Raw genomic sequence first — 12,940 nt, 5'->3', positions numbered from 1 at the left:
GAAGATCTCTTTATTGAAAAATTGTGCTAACTTGAGAGCTGACGGAAGACCGGTGAGGGGAATGAAATGAGCCATTTTGGTAAACCGGTCTACTACCACCCAGATGGTGTTGAATTTATTACACACAGGGAGATCCGTGATGAAATCCATCGAAAGATGAGTCCACGGACGATAAGGAACAGACAAAGGGACCAGTTGCCCAGCGGGTGACTGGCGGGATACTTTGTGTTGGGCACATTTTGGGCAGGAGGCCACAAATTCAGCAATGTCCTTTTTTAGGGTCGGCCACCAGTATGATCTGGAAACGAATTCTAAGGTCTTGTGTATGCCCGCGTGTCCGGCAAAGCGAGAGGAGTGTGCCCAATGCAAGAGCTTCCTTCTGAGAGCTGGCTTCACAAAACTTTTCCCTGACGGGGGCATAGAGTCCATCCTCACTGCAGAGAACGCCACTGGATCAATAATATAGTGCTTGTCAGTAGACTCAGACTTATTTTCTTGCTTCCAGGAGCGGGAAAGGGCATCAGCCTTGCGATTCTGTGACCCTGGACAAAACTGCAGTTTGAAGTCAAATCTGGAAAAGAAAAGTGCCCACCTGGCTTGGCGAGGGTTAAGACATTGAGCGCCTTTTAGATATAGGAGATTCTTGTGATCCGTCATGATGGTGATGGTATGAGAAGCTCCTTCTAATAAGTACCTCCACTCTTCCAAAGCGTGCTTGATCGCCAAAAGTTCTTGATCGCCAACGGCGTAATTACGCTCGGCAGGAGAGAACTTTCATGAGAAGAAGCCACAAGGATGTGAATGACCGTTGTTAGCTCTTTGAGACAGTACTGCGCCCACTCCAACAGTATCTGGCTGGTATCTGGCTGTTTCAAAACAGGAGCAGAGACGAATATTTGTTTCAACAAATGAAAGGCTTGGGTAGCTTCTTCTGACCATTTGGAAGGATTGGCGCCCTTCTTAGTAAGAGCTGTAACAGGCGCTACAATGGTGGAAAAGACTCAAATAAATTTCCTGTAATAATTGTCAAACCCTAAGAATCTCTGGATGCCCTTGAGAGTTACGGGAATCGGCCAATCTCGGATTTCTTGGAGTTTTTCAGGATCCATCTCCAGACCGGAACCGGATACAATATACCCCAGGAACAGGATGGATTTTACTTCAAAGACACATTTTTCCAGTTTACAATACAGATGATTGATACGGAGACGGGACAAAACCTCTTTCACCCAGAACCGATGTTCCTCCAGATCATTCACGAAGATAAGGATATCATCGAGATACACCACAACATGACGATAGAGAATGTCTCTGAAGATTTCATTCACGAAGTGTTGAAATACCGCTGGAGCATTGCTGAGTCTGAAAGGCATGACGAGGTACTCCTAATGTCCGTCACAGGTGTTAAAAGCGGTCTTCCACTTGTCACCCTTCCGGATTCGGATGAGATTATAAGCACCCCTCAGATCTAACTTTGTGAAGATAGTGGCTCCACTGACGCGGTCAAATAGCTCAATGATAAGCGGCAGAGGGTACAGATTCTTCACTGAGATGTCATTCAGACCCCGGTAGTCAATACAAGGCTGGAGGCCGCTATCTTTCTTCTTTACGAAGAAGAAGCCTGCGCCTGCTGGAGAAGACGAAGGCCGGATAAATCCTTTAGCCAGAATTTCCTTGATATACTCCTCCATGGAGTGGGTCTCAGGCAATGACAATGGATACATGCGTCCACGAGGAGGAGTTTTACCTGAAATGAGATCGATAGGGCAATCCCATTCTCTATGGGGAGGAAGAATATCGGCTGAAGACTTGCTCAATACATCGGTGAATTCCTGATATGGAGAAGGCGGAACATCAGGAGACTTAGAGGAGGATTTGCAAACTGGGAGCACTTTATGTAGACATGTTTCAGAACAAGAAGGACCCCATGCCAGGATATGGGTCATCCTCCAATCAACTTGGGGGTTATGCAAACGAAGCCATGGGAGACCTAGAACCACAGGATGAGTGGCCCTTGGGATTACCAGGAAAGAAATCAGTTCTGTATGCAGAACCCCTACCTTCAAACGGATAGTTAGGGTCTTGGAGGTAATCACCGCATCAGGAATCTTACTACCGTCCACGGCAGTTAAAGATATAGGAGATGACAGTCTCTCAGTGGGTAAGGACCGCTGCTTAACGAACTTCTCAGTTATAAAGTTTCCGGCTGCTCCAGAATCCAACAAGGCAAGAAGACTCTTGGTACGTTAAGCCACCTGAAGAGAGACTGAGAGGTTGCAGTCACTTGAAGACGGAGAGGAATTCATTGCTTCTAGCCGACCCTCTCCTTCGCGGGCTAGGACTTGGAGTTTCCTGGAAGCTCAGGACAGGCGTTAATAAGGTGGGAAGGTGCAGCGCAATATAGGCAAAGCCGATTAGATAAACGTCTTCTACGCTCTGCTGGAGACAATCATGAATGACCTATCTGCATAGGTTCATCTTTGGATGGAGATGGCTGATGAGTAGGAGGAGGAGCAGAAGGAATCTTAGGAACGGTTGACCTGCCTCGCTCCATAGCCCTTTCACGGAACCGTAGGTCTACTTTAATGCAGGGCGATACAAGCTCATTCAATTTTGAGGGCAAGTCTCTAGTAGCGAGCTCATCTTTAATACGCACAGACTGGCCCTGCCAAAAAGCTGCATAGAGGGCTTCCTCATTCCAGGAAACTTCAGATGCCAAAGGCTGGAATTGTACTAAATACTGGCCGACAGTTCGTTTCCCCTGACATAGCCGGAGAATTTCAGAAGAAGCAGACGACACTCGACCGGGTTCATCAAAGATTCGTCTGAATGTTGCCACAAAGTCAGAGTAGGATGACAGCAGAGTATCTGATCTTTCCCATAAAGGTGATGCCCAGTCAAGGGCGGAGCCACTGAGTAGGGAGATGATATAAGCAACTTTAGTGCGGTCTGTAGGAAAACTGCCAGGTTGCAACTCGAAGTGGATCACGCACTGGTTCAAGAAACCCCTGCAGGCCTTTGGGGATCCGTCATATTTAGCAGGTGTCGGCAAGTGGAGACGTGGAGAAGAAATGGGTATGGTGGGTGGGGAAACCACCGGAGGTACTACAGTCGGCACACTGGACGCCCCTGACCCACGGAGGGTGGCTTGAATTTCATCCAGTCGGGTGGAAAGGTCCTGAAGACATCGGACAACATGGCCTTGTGCAGCCTCCTGATGTTCAAGGCGGGCTGCCAGTTCTTGCTTCGGCCTGATCCCTTGGACTTGCTCTCCGACTGGATCCATTAGGTCAGTGCTTACTGTCACAACTGAGGGCTGGTGTCGGTAGTGCGAAGCCTCAGTTCTAGGGGCTGATGGGTACCTGAATGTTGGAGGTGAGATGGGTCTCTTAGACATGCGCAGAATCAGTAGTACCAAGCCCGAAGGCGTGACCACGACAATAGGAAGTGCCTTTAAGGGTGTTTACTAAATAATAAAAGTCATAGAAAGTGCAACAAAACAATAACTGTTAAAGAGAAAGTCTCTGAGTTCCTACTGGTTTGAAACCAGTAACCGAAGCATAAATTTACAATGTCTTGTGAGGCTCTGGAGCACAAGTAGAACAATAGGTTATGGTGAGGATCTCAGATGAAACATTAAGTGATGCTGGGGTTCGCAGGTTAAACACACAAGTGATTCTGGGGATCGCAGGTGAAGCACACAAGTGATGCTGGGGATCGCAGGTTAAGCACACAAGTGAGTTATTGTTGTTAATGGGAAACAGAGAACCGTTGGAGAGTGGCTGCTGGAAGCCGGGGTACACTCTCTTCAAATACTGTGTGCGGGAACAATGGAGACAGGTAGCACCACAGAATAACCCCAGGAGAGTTGGAGCTGCACCGCAGAGGGTAGACACAGAGGAGTCAGGCTGAACCGGAGAGAGCATTTACAGGAGAGTCTTTAGTGAACTGCAGACTGGGATCTCTAGAAGGACATTTGAAGCACTGACCATTTCCTGGGTGCTGGGACAGGATATTTGTACCTGCAGAGTAACAGGGATTGGCTGAGAATTATGCACAGGTCACAGCAGCGCTGCGGATTGGTGAGGAAAGCAACATGTGATTCTGTCCAAGATGGCTGCGCCCATGACCTGGTTTGAAGGGGAAAAGATGATCTTGAGGGACCATGTGCCAAACAGTAATGGCAGCAAGGGCCGCAGCAGCAGAGGCTCTGCGCACACCCACACACGCACAGTGGCCACAGAGATGACAACAGGCCGCAGCACATGGAGGACGCTGCACTCAGCCTTCATGAGGTGAGACCACAGGCGCATCGGTGACGGCCGCGACGGGACTGAGAGCGCCAAGCCACAGTTAAGTGAGTACTCTGAGAAGGCCGCTGAGCCAGCGCTGCGGGCAATACCAAAAGAGCTGTAAGGAACACATAGTTATAACCTGGTCCTGGCACGCCGAGCCAATCTCAGGAGACACCTAACAGGTAGAAAATGGCGTTCAGTTACCCGGATCGTGACACTAATTATCCCATATTGCTTCAATATTATATATATATATATATATATATATATATATATATATATATATAAGACAAAACGGCAATGCTCGGCACTCCTAATGCAAAAAGAAAGACAACTTGCTCCGGTGCCCTGTCTGCGGATAGCAAATGTAGGTAAGCAGAAATAACCGGCACTCATAGAGACTGGAATAATCAATTGACACGGCACAGTAGCTTAAGTCAACGTTTCAGGAATCTCTCCTTTTATCAAGACCAAAAGCACACTATACATACAAACATATAAATAGCTTACCTAACACCACGTGAACTTCACCCTCCGCCGCTCTCCGGGATACACAGTGACGTCATGGGCGCGCGCCGGCGCCGGCGAACTGCGTCCCAGGGGGTGGGGCTGTAATGTACAAGACCCATCACCATGACAACAGAGCTGTGGATACCAAACCAAAGACGGATGTTATATATAAATACACAGTGCACGGGACATGGAGATCACAGATTCAGCTATGTTATACTAATTAACCTGGTCTAGGCATATACACAAAATGTAAATAGAATACGCTGCATCTCAGAAATGATCAGACAGAGATAAAGAAAACTGACAGCTATATAGCATAACTAAATGAAATGGCTGCCCTGGTGAAGCGCTGTCATATACAATCACCGTATGCATGAATGAATGTATACTGAAGAGCAGCATGTGAAAAAAATGTGACAATATAACTGACAGCGCCCCTTCTAGGGAACCATAAAGAAAATATGATCTTTTACAGAAAACATGTATATGAAAGAATGTCATTCAGGCCCAGTGGTTTAACAGTTTGTAATATGTATATCCAGCGGGCCTCTTTCTGCAATAAAATTTTACCACGGTCACCACCTCTTTTGGACTCTGGCACCCCATCAATGATTTTGTAACGAATCGATGCCAGACTATGATGGCAGTCTTTAAAGTGGCGGGCGACCGGTTGCTCGGAACTTTTGCCCTCCAGTGCAGCTCTAATACTGGAACGATGGAGGGCTATCCTTTCTTTAAATTGGCGTATTGTTTTGCCAATGTAAAGTAACCCGCATGGGCATTTAATATAGTAGATCACATAACGACTAGAACACGTGTATGGAGCTGTAATGGTATACTTCTTGCCTGATCTGGGATGATGAAAAAACTGTCCCGTTTCCAAACAGCTGCAAATGGTGCAGCCGGCACAACGCTTTAGGATCTCTTTTGTGCTTCACGCATTTTTTCATTCTCTTGCATACTTTTTACACATTGGTTTATACATGTATATGTGGAATTTACGGTATTCTTGCTTTTCAACTTTATACCATTGGATTAACAAGTACTTTCTTTAGATTATATTTTGTATGTTTGGGTCTGTTTTTCTCTACACAATCTGTTTACACCTGTCTCCAGGCAACGGCTGGCGGTCAGGTGGTGCAGACCGGGCACCCGTCGCATTGCATGTGACGTCAGCCGCCGTCGACCGCGGCTCTGGAACCACGAGTTAACACTGTATGGTCTTCATCTATAAAGGTATGTGTTTTTTATGTGTTATGTATCCTGACGAAAGTTTTCAAAATAAAACTGAAACGTTGATCTATATAGGCGTGCAAGCCTTGCTTATTACTACTATTACTAAGTCCCATGAGTGCCGCCAGCATCTTCCATCTATACATTTCCACTTTGAGTGGTAAGGAAGGCACCTGGGCAAATATTGGACAAATACTACGGAGTGATAGCCATCCTTGAATAATTACATTTGTTCCTGTATCCGGATTGGTGTGGACCATTTCTGATTTCAGCAACACGGCAAGGCACCCTTCATCTTTGTACTACCACAGTCAAGACTCTGTTCCTCTGACAATTTTGTCTGAAGAATCTGAAACTTTTTTGTATTCTGCACTTGGGTGTAATGTCAGAAGAAAGTATCAATCCACAAGTAAGTGGCTTCAGAAATATACTATTACCGCCAGGAGAAACTCTCAGCTTCTCGGACGCAGAAGCCAACTCTATCTACTTCAAAGAGAATTTCCAAACCACAGGAGGTGACATTTCTACAGAACAGCTATACCATGAATTATTGCGCCTAAAGAAGAAAGAGGTAGATTACCTCTTGCACGGCATAACTTTAACGGACTACCACCGGACCAAGCAAATACCCAGAGGATTCCGGGTCAAAAACATCCCTACAATAGGTAAACATAATCCTGAATTTTGTAGGAGATGGGTAGCTGTGCTTAATAAGTGCAGCTACGACCTGATTTTATTGGTTATTGAAGAATCCGCTAGGGAATTGAATTCTATTAAAACCAAAATCAATACATTTGAATCTTTGCATAAGGATTCCCTTACACAGGACTCTGAGACTGATTGGCTGACTAAACTGAGTGAGCAAGTTGATTCATATAAACGGAATCTTGTTAAATACAAGAGAGATAAACTGACCAAAGTACAACGTGATTACCAAGAAAATAACGTGTACACGTGGGCACAAAATCCAGGTGGCAGTTCTAGAACACGATTTCGGCCACCACAAAGAAGGTTCCGTTCCAGAGACACGGACTCATCAAGTGCTGATTACAGCTCCCAAAGTGAAGTAGAAGGGAATAGATCCACCGCATCAGGCAAACCCCCTTTAGGGGTTCGTACACGAGCACAACGAGAGGACACCGGAGGATCCGCACGAGGCGCGGCGGGCAGAGGCAGAGGGACCAAGTCAAAAACGCCAAAGAGTCGCAAGTGACAGCTGTTTTCAATCTGTCCAAAAGGATTTTGAATACAGCGGAAATGTCTGTCTTGAGCAAAGGTCTTTCCTTTGTTCCTTCTACATCCTTTAATGACGTTCAATGGAAAATTGATTCTTACAAATTCGCACGTTCCCTAAGGATCAAAGAATATTTTGAAAAATCTCCCCCCCCTGTGCCATCCAACAGTGCCCCTGTTCCAGCGTGCATCAAAACTAAATCCAGATTTGATCCCATCTCCAACAATGCGTTCATCAAGAGCTTCTCTAAAACTCTAGATAGAGCAGTTGTCTCTCAGACACAAAAGACACGCTCCATATTCAATAATTTATCATCTGCAGAACGACAGGCACTGCAAGATCTGAGAGCTGATAAAGATTTAATCATACGGACTGCAGACAAAGGAGGTGGCATTGTGCTACAAAATCTGTCGGATTACAAACAAGAGATTTATTCTCAACTACAGGATGTGCAAGTATATGAAGAATTGCCTGATGATCCTACCCAGTGTTATAAAAATGAGCTCACAACCATCTTGACGCAAGCAGTGTCCAAGGGCATTATCTCGGAACAAGTAAGTCACAATTTGACTCAAGATTGTCCTGTGTCACCCATACTTTACACCATACCTAAACTACATAAAAATGCCACATGCCCTCCAGGTCGCCCTATCATCGCGGCTAGAGATTCTATATACTACAAAATCTCACAATACCTGGATTTTTATCTACAGCCATTGATACAAAAACACCACATGTTTCTTAAAGATACCACCACTTTAATCAATAAACTGATGTCCATTACACCAGTCCCTGACAATAGCAAACTGTGTACTTTAGATGTCATATCTCTATACACCAACATTTCCACATGATGCTGGCATTCATGCAGTTAAAATGTTTTTGACTAACAATGTTTCCTATGAGGGGCCAGATATTGATTTCTTTTTAGAACTTCTGACTCTGACATTGACTCGGAATTACTTTCTTTTCAATGGCAAATGGTATCGCCAGCTACGGGGCTGCGCAATGGGTTCTTGCGTAGCTCCGTCGTTTGCAAATATTTACATGTTCAAAATAGAACAGGAATTATTACTTTCGAATAGCTCTATATCTGGTGACTTACTTTGGATTACCAGATATATAGACGATTTACTGTTGATCTGGACAGGCTCCACTCAACAGCTAGAGTCACATTTACAAAGGATCAATACCCTTGACCCCACCATTAAGTTCACATGGGACATTAGTGCCACAAAGGTACATTACCTTGATGTCAATATTTCCCTGACTAACGGTGTAATACATACCAGCCTTTACAAAAAGGCAACAGACAGAAACACTTACCTACACGCACAAAGTCAGCATCCCCCGGCCTGTATCAGAGGTCTGCCTTACTCGCAGTTTCTCCGAGTTTGCAGAATTTCAGATACACATGAAAAAACCATTACAGACATTGATTCTTTGATTGTACAATTCTTACAACGAGGCTACAATTATAAAGATCTACTCAATGCTAAGACCAAAGCATTAGCCATTCCCAGAGAACAGCTACTAGCACCAGCAGTTCCCAGGTCCGCACTTCTCAATAAACAAGTATTTGTGCAGGAATATCATCCATTCAGCCGCACCATTAACAAAACAGCCAAAGAGCTCTGGCCGGTTGTAGCCCTAGATCCTGACCTGAAATTTGCTAAAAAAAAACAAAATTCTCCCCAGCTTCACCAGAAACAAAAATCTTAAAGATTTATTGGTTAGAAATGATATAACTGGTACATCCAATGCTGGACCCACACACTTTCTTACCCGCAAGCCGGGCTGTTACAAATGCACTGGCTGCATAACTTGCAGCTATATGGAAACTGGAAAGGACTTCTGTCATCCACACACTGGCAGACGTATTCCCATCAAACATGTTTTGACCTGTAGTACTAGATTTGTCATCTACTATATTAGATGCCCTTGCGGTCTGCTCTATATAGGTAAGACCACCTGCATGTTTAAGGAGAGGATGGCCACACACAGAATGGTCATCAGACAAGCCCTTGAAGGAGGCAACCAAGATCAGCCAGTTGCCAGACATTTCAAGACCTTCCAGCACAATTTATCCACACTCAAATACAAGATCATTGATCATGTTCTGATTAGCATCAGGGGGGGAGACAGAGCCAAACAACTGTTACGCTTGGAAACACGCTGGATACACAAACTCAACACTGTGTCTCCAGCAGGACTTAATGAATATAACTCTTGGAACTGCTATCTGTGATGTCTCTCATACCCATCAGATTAATTTGCCACCCTTTCTATTCCAGCGGTCTGATGGCATAGTATCACGGACACCAATCCGGATACATTTGACCTGTACAATTCCGTCTTGTGTTGGTATACCAGTGAGGTTTTTTCAATTATTTACGTATCTGCTGTATTCCTATGTTTGCTTCCTGTTTTTAGTATCACCATGGTGATGTTTGTCCAATGATGTTCATGTAGACCTGTTTAACATAATGATGTCATCAGCTGCTGCCACTGGGCGGGTGTTTAGTCCCGTTCCCGGCGTCCAGCGTGGTCTCACTCCTCCACTTCACTTGTTATAAAGGTATGTTTGTTTGCTTTCATCTTTTAATAAAGTCTGACGACAGTGCAGGGGCACTGAAACATTACTTACCACAAAAACGTGACCGCTGTTAGTCCGTTAGGCTATGTCGTAAGTGCCGCACCTCCATTCCTATATATATATATATATATATATATACACACACACACACACACACACACACACACACAGCAAGTGAAGTTTGCGCAGGAGGTTTGTGATCTCAAATTGCAGTGTCATCCGAAACAATAATATACATGCAGTACTGCTTTTCTCTAGTGCTTCCCTAGCTGTGTCTAGAAATGTCTAGAAATGTGACAATTTGGAAGAAGAATAGGATCACAATCATAATTGCTATCAGTTAAAAACACATACATAAAAGATAAATTGTATAAGCATTTTACACAAGAGAACATTTAATCCACCTGTAAAACCCATAATAGCAGGAAATATAGTCTGACTATAAACATGACTATAAATCTGCTTTTATTGATTACCATCTGCAGTCCCATATTCTTAAAAGAAATAATGGCTATCCTGAACAAGCTTAAGAATACACAGTTGACAGCAAATATTACACTGGTCTTTGCAGATGTTGATTCTTTATATATCATAATTGACCATGAAAAAGGGAAACAGGTAGTAGCACACTTCCTCTCTAAGTCAGAAATGGGAGAAGATTTCAAGGAATTTATTATTAAAAGTATTGACTTTATCTTAAAAAACAAATACTTTTATTTTAATGGTGATTATTACTTTCAGAAAACTGGCACTGCCATGGGTACAAAGTTTACCCCTAGTGATGACCACCTTTTTTATGGTGTACTGGGAGGAAGACGCACATCATGCAATACTGAATAATGGGACAAACTTGGTATCCTAGTTTAGATATATAGATGACATCAGTTTTCTGTGGAAAGGTGCCGATGCTGACCCTCAAACATTCTGTGATGAGTTAACAATGATAGGAATATCAAATTATCATTTAATTGAAGTAAAGTACATTTAATTTCTAGATCTGGACATTTATGTAAAAGAAGGAATAATCAAGAGGATATCGTAAACTGACAGACTCAGATAGCTACATTGGTCTGGATAGCAAACACCATACACACTGGCTTAAAGGAATACCTAAAAGTCAGTCCTTGAGGTTCCTGTCTGGAAAAACACTGAACAGGATGTCTGTTCTGAACAAATGGCATGTATGAAACAGCAATTTGAGGTCAAAGGTTACAATAGTGGAAAACTACAACAGATAGAAGACAAAGTGATGTTACTAGACAGAAATTAACTTTAAATACCAAAAAGAAAAGACACTAACAGAAACAATGATGTGGAATGGGCTTTCTTTACAGAATATAGCACACAGTATAAAGAAACGTAACAAGTGTTTAAAAAAACACTGGTGGATCTTATGCAATATCCAATACTTAAAGATGTTATCCTGGAATATCTGAAATTCAACAGATTGTGAAAAGTGCTCACAATAAGAAAGAAGAAACCCAAATCGAAAGAAGGGGTTTTCACAACAGACTGTGTATTGCATGAAAAACAATAAGAAGTTAAACCAGTACATATATAGAATTTATGAATGGGGATACTAAGGGGTCTAGTCATGAAGCAGTGAAAACTGTGGAGACGTGAGCCAGTGGAGAAGAACCAATCAGCATTAAGGTAACATTTATCATATGCATACTATACAATTATACCGAGCAGCTGATTGGTTGCCATGGGCAACTTCTCCACAGGCTCACTTCTCCACTCTTTTCACTGCTTCTTGAATAGACCCCTAAGTATGAAATTAATCAATTCATAACATGCCACATGACAAATAATAGGCAAATTGGAGGCATAACAATGTGGAAATCCAGTTAGCCAAAGTGGAGATGAAGTAGATTTATAAACGTAAGATCGTAATACCAGAATGTCTCAACTCCGACTGTTGAAATTGTTTTTATAATTTTAACCTTTGAAAGTATTTCTCTTTGACCCCCTTCCCTTTTATATTTTCCTGTATGCTGATTTTTCTACTGCTATTTTTGTTTTTTTTAAATGCTGTATATTTTATGACAGTTCATTGACTTTTTCAGAAAAAATATTTGATTTGATTTATTTCCCTATTTGCCTATTTTTTTTAATTAGTGATTTTTTTATGACAGTTCATGGAATTTTTTAATTCCCTTTACAGTTTATTTAAGAATAATAATATACTTTATTTTCTATTACAGTTATTTATTAAATGTGACCCATCCATTAACATGCTGATGTGAATCAAACATATTTCCAGCAAGATTGGAGTTAAACCACAGGACTAGGTTTTAAACCTGGAAGTACAGTTTATGTACGGCACTACACAGAGAAGAGACTATACATATTATCATATGTGGATAGCGGAGAGGATGTCACACCACTTCTGGTTTTATTGGTAATGTGCTCTTGGACATGCAGGGATTACAGCCAGCGCCACATCACTTTCTGCCTTACCAGAAGTGCGGGACTTTCCCAACCGGAACAAGAGGTCACTGCCACACTACTGGCTTTAACGACTGTTCAATACTGCTGCTTATTGTCATGTTCACACTCTTTTATTTAGGATTTACAGCATTTATGTATTTATCATATGGGCATTTGGAGTGGTTTATTGACTTTATGTATTCTAGATTTAAAAACGCTTTGGCCAATGGTGTGTTTGGACTACTACAAAAAACAGAGTGAGTTCTGTCATGTTTGGCAGGGACTATTTCTCACTATTGGTTATGTTCAGAGTCTCCAGGGACTTATGTGTTTGATTGACCCTATTCTACTTGGCAAATAATATATCCGATTAGCACAGTCATGTCCAACCTGCGGCCCTCCAGCTGTTGTGAAACTACATATCCCAGCATGCCCTGACATAGTTTTGCTGTCAGAGAATGCTAAAGCTGTGTCAGGGCATGCTGGGATGTGTAGTTTCTCAACAGCTGGAGGGCTGCAGGTTGGACATGCCCGGATTAGCACCTTTCTTATTTTGGACATTATTCCTTGAAGTGTATTTTTCCCTATTCATGTTATATGTTATTTTTTTTTTTTATGTTATTTAATAAATTTGAC

General features: G+C 42.8%; 1 protein-coding gene across 1 annotated transcript in view; it reads left to right on the top strand.

Moving 5' to 3' along the window:
• LOC135033586 (gap junction alpha-4 protein-like) overlaps nucleotides 1-12,711 on the top strand; it is an 18,607-nt gene extending 5,896 nt beyond the window's left edge. The window contains exon 2 of the mRNA XM_063954195.1: nucleotides 12,079-12,711. The gene's annotated coding sequence lies outside the window, so the exon portion shown is untranslated. The remainder of the gene's footprint in view (nucleotides 1-12,078) is intronic.
• The last annotated feature ends 229 nt before the right edge of the window (nucleotides 12,712-12,940 follow it).

The sequence above is a fragment of the Pseudophryne corroboree genome, chromosome 2 (genome assembly GCF_028390025.1).
Source record: "Pseudophryne corroboree isolate aPseCor3 chromosome 2, aPseCor3.hap2, whole genome shotgun sequence".
Taxonomy (NCBI): Eukaryota; Metazoa; Chordata; class Amphibia; order Anura; family Myobatrachidae; genus Pseudophryne; species Pseudophryne corroboree.
The sequence above is the reverse complement of the archived record's forward strand: the minus strand, read 5'-3'. Positions and strand labels throughout refer to the sequence as shown.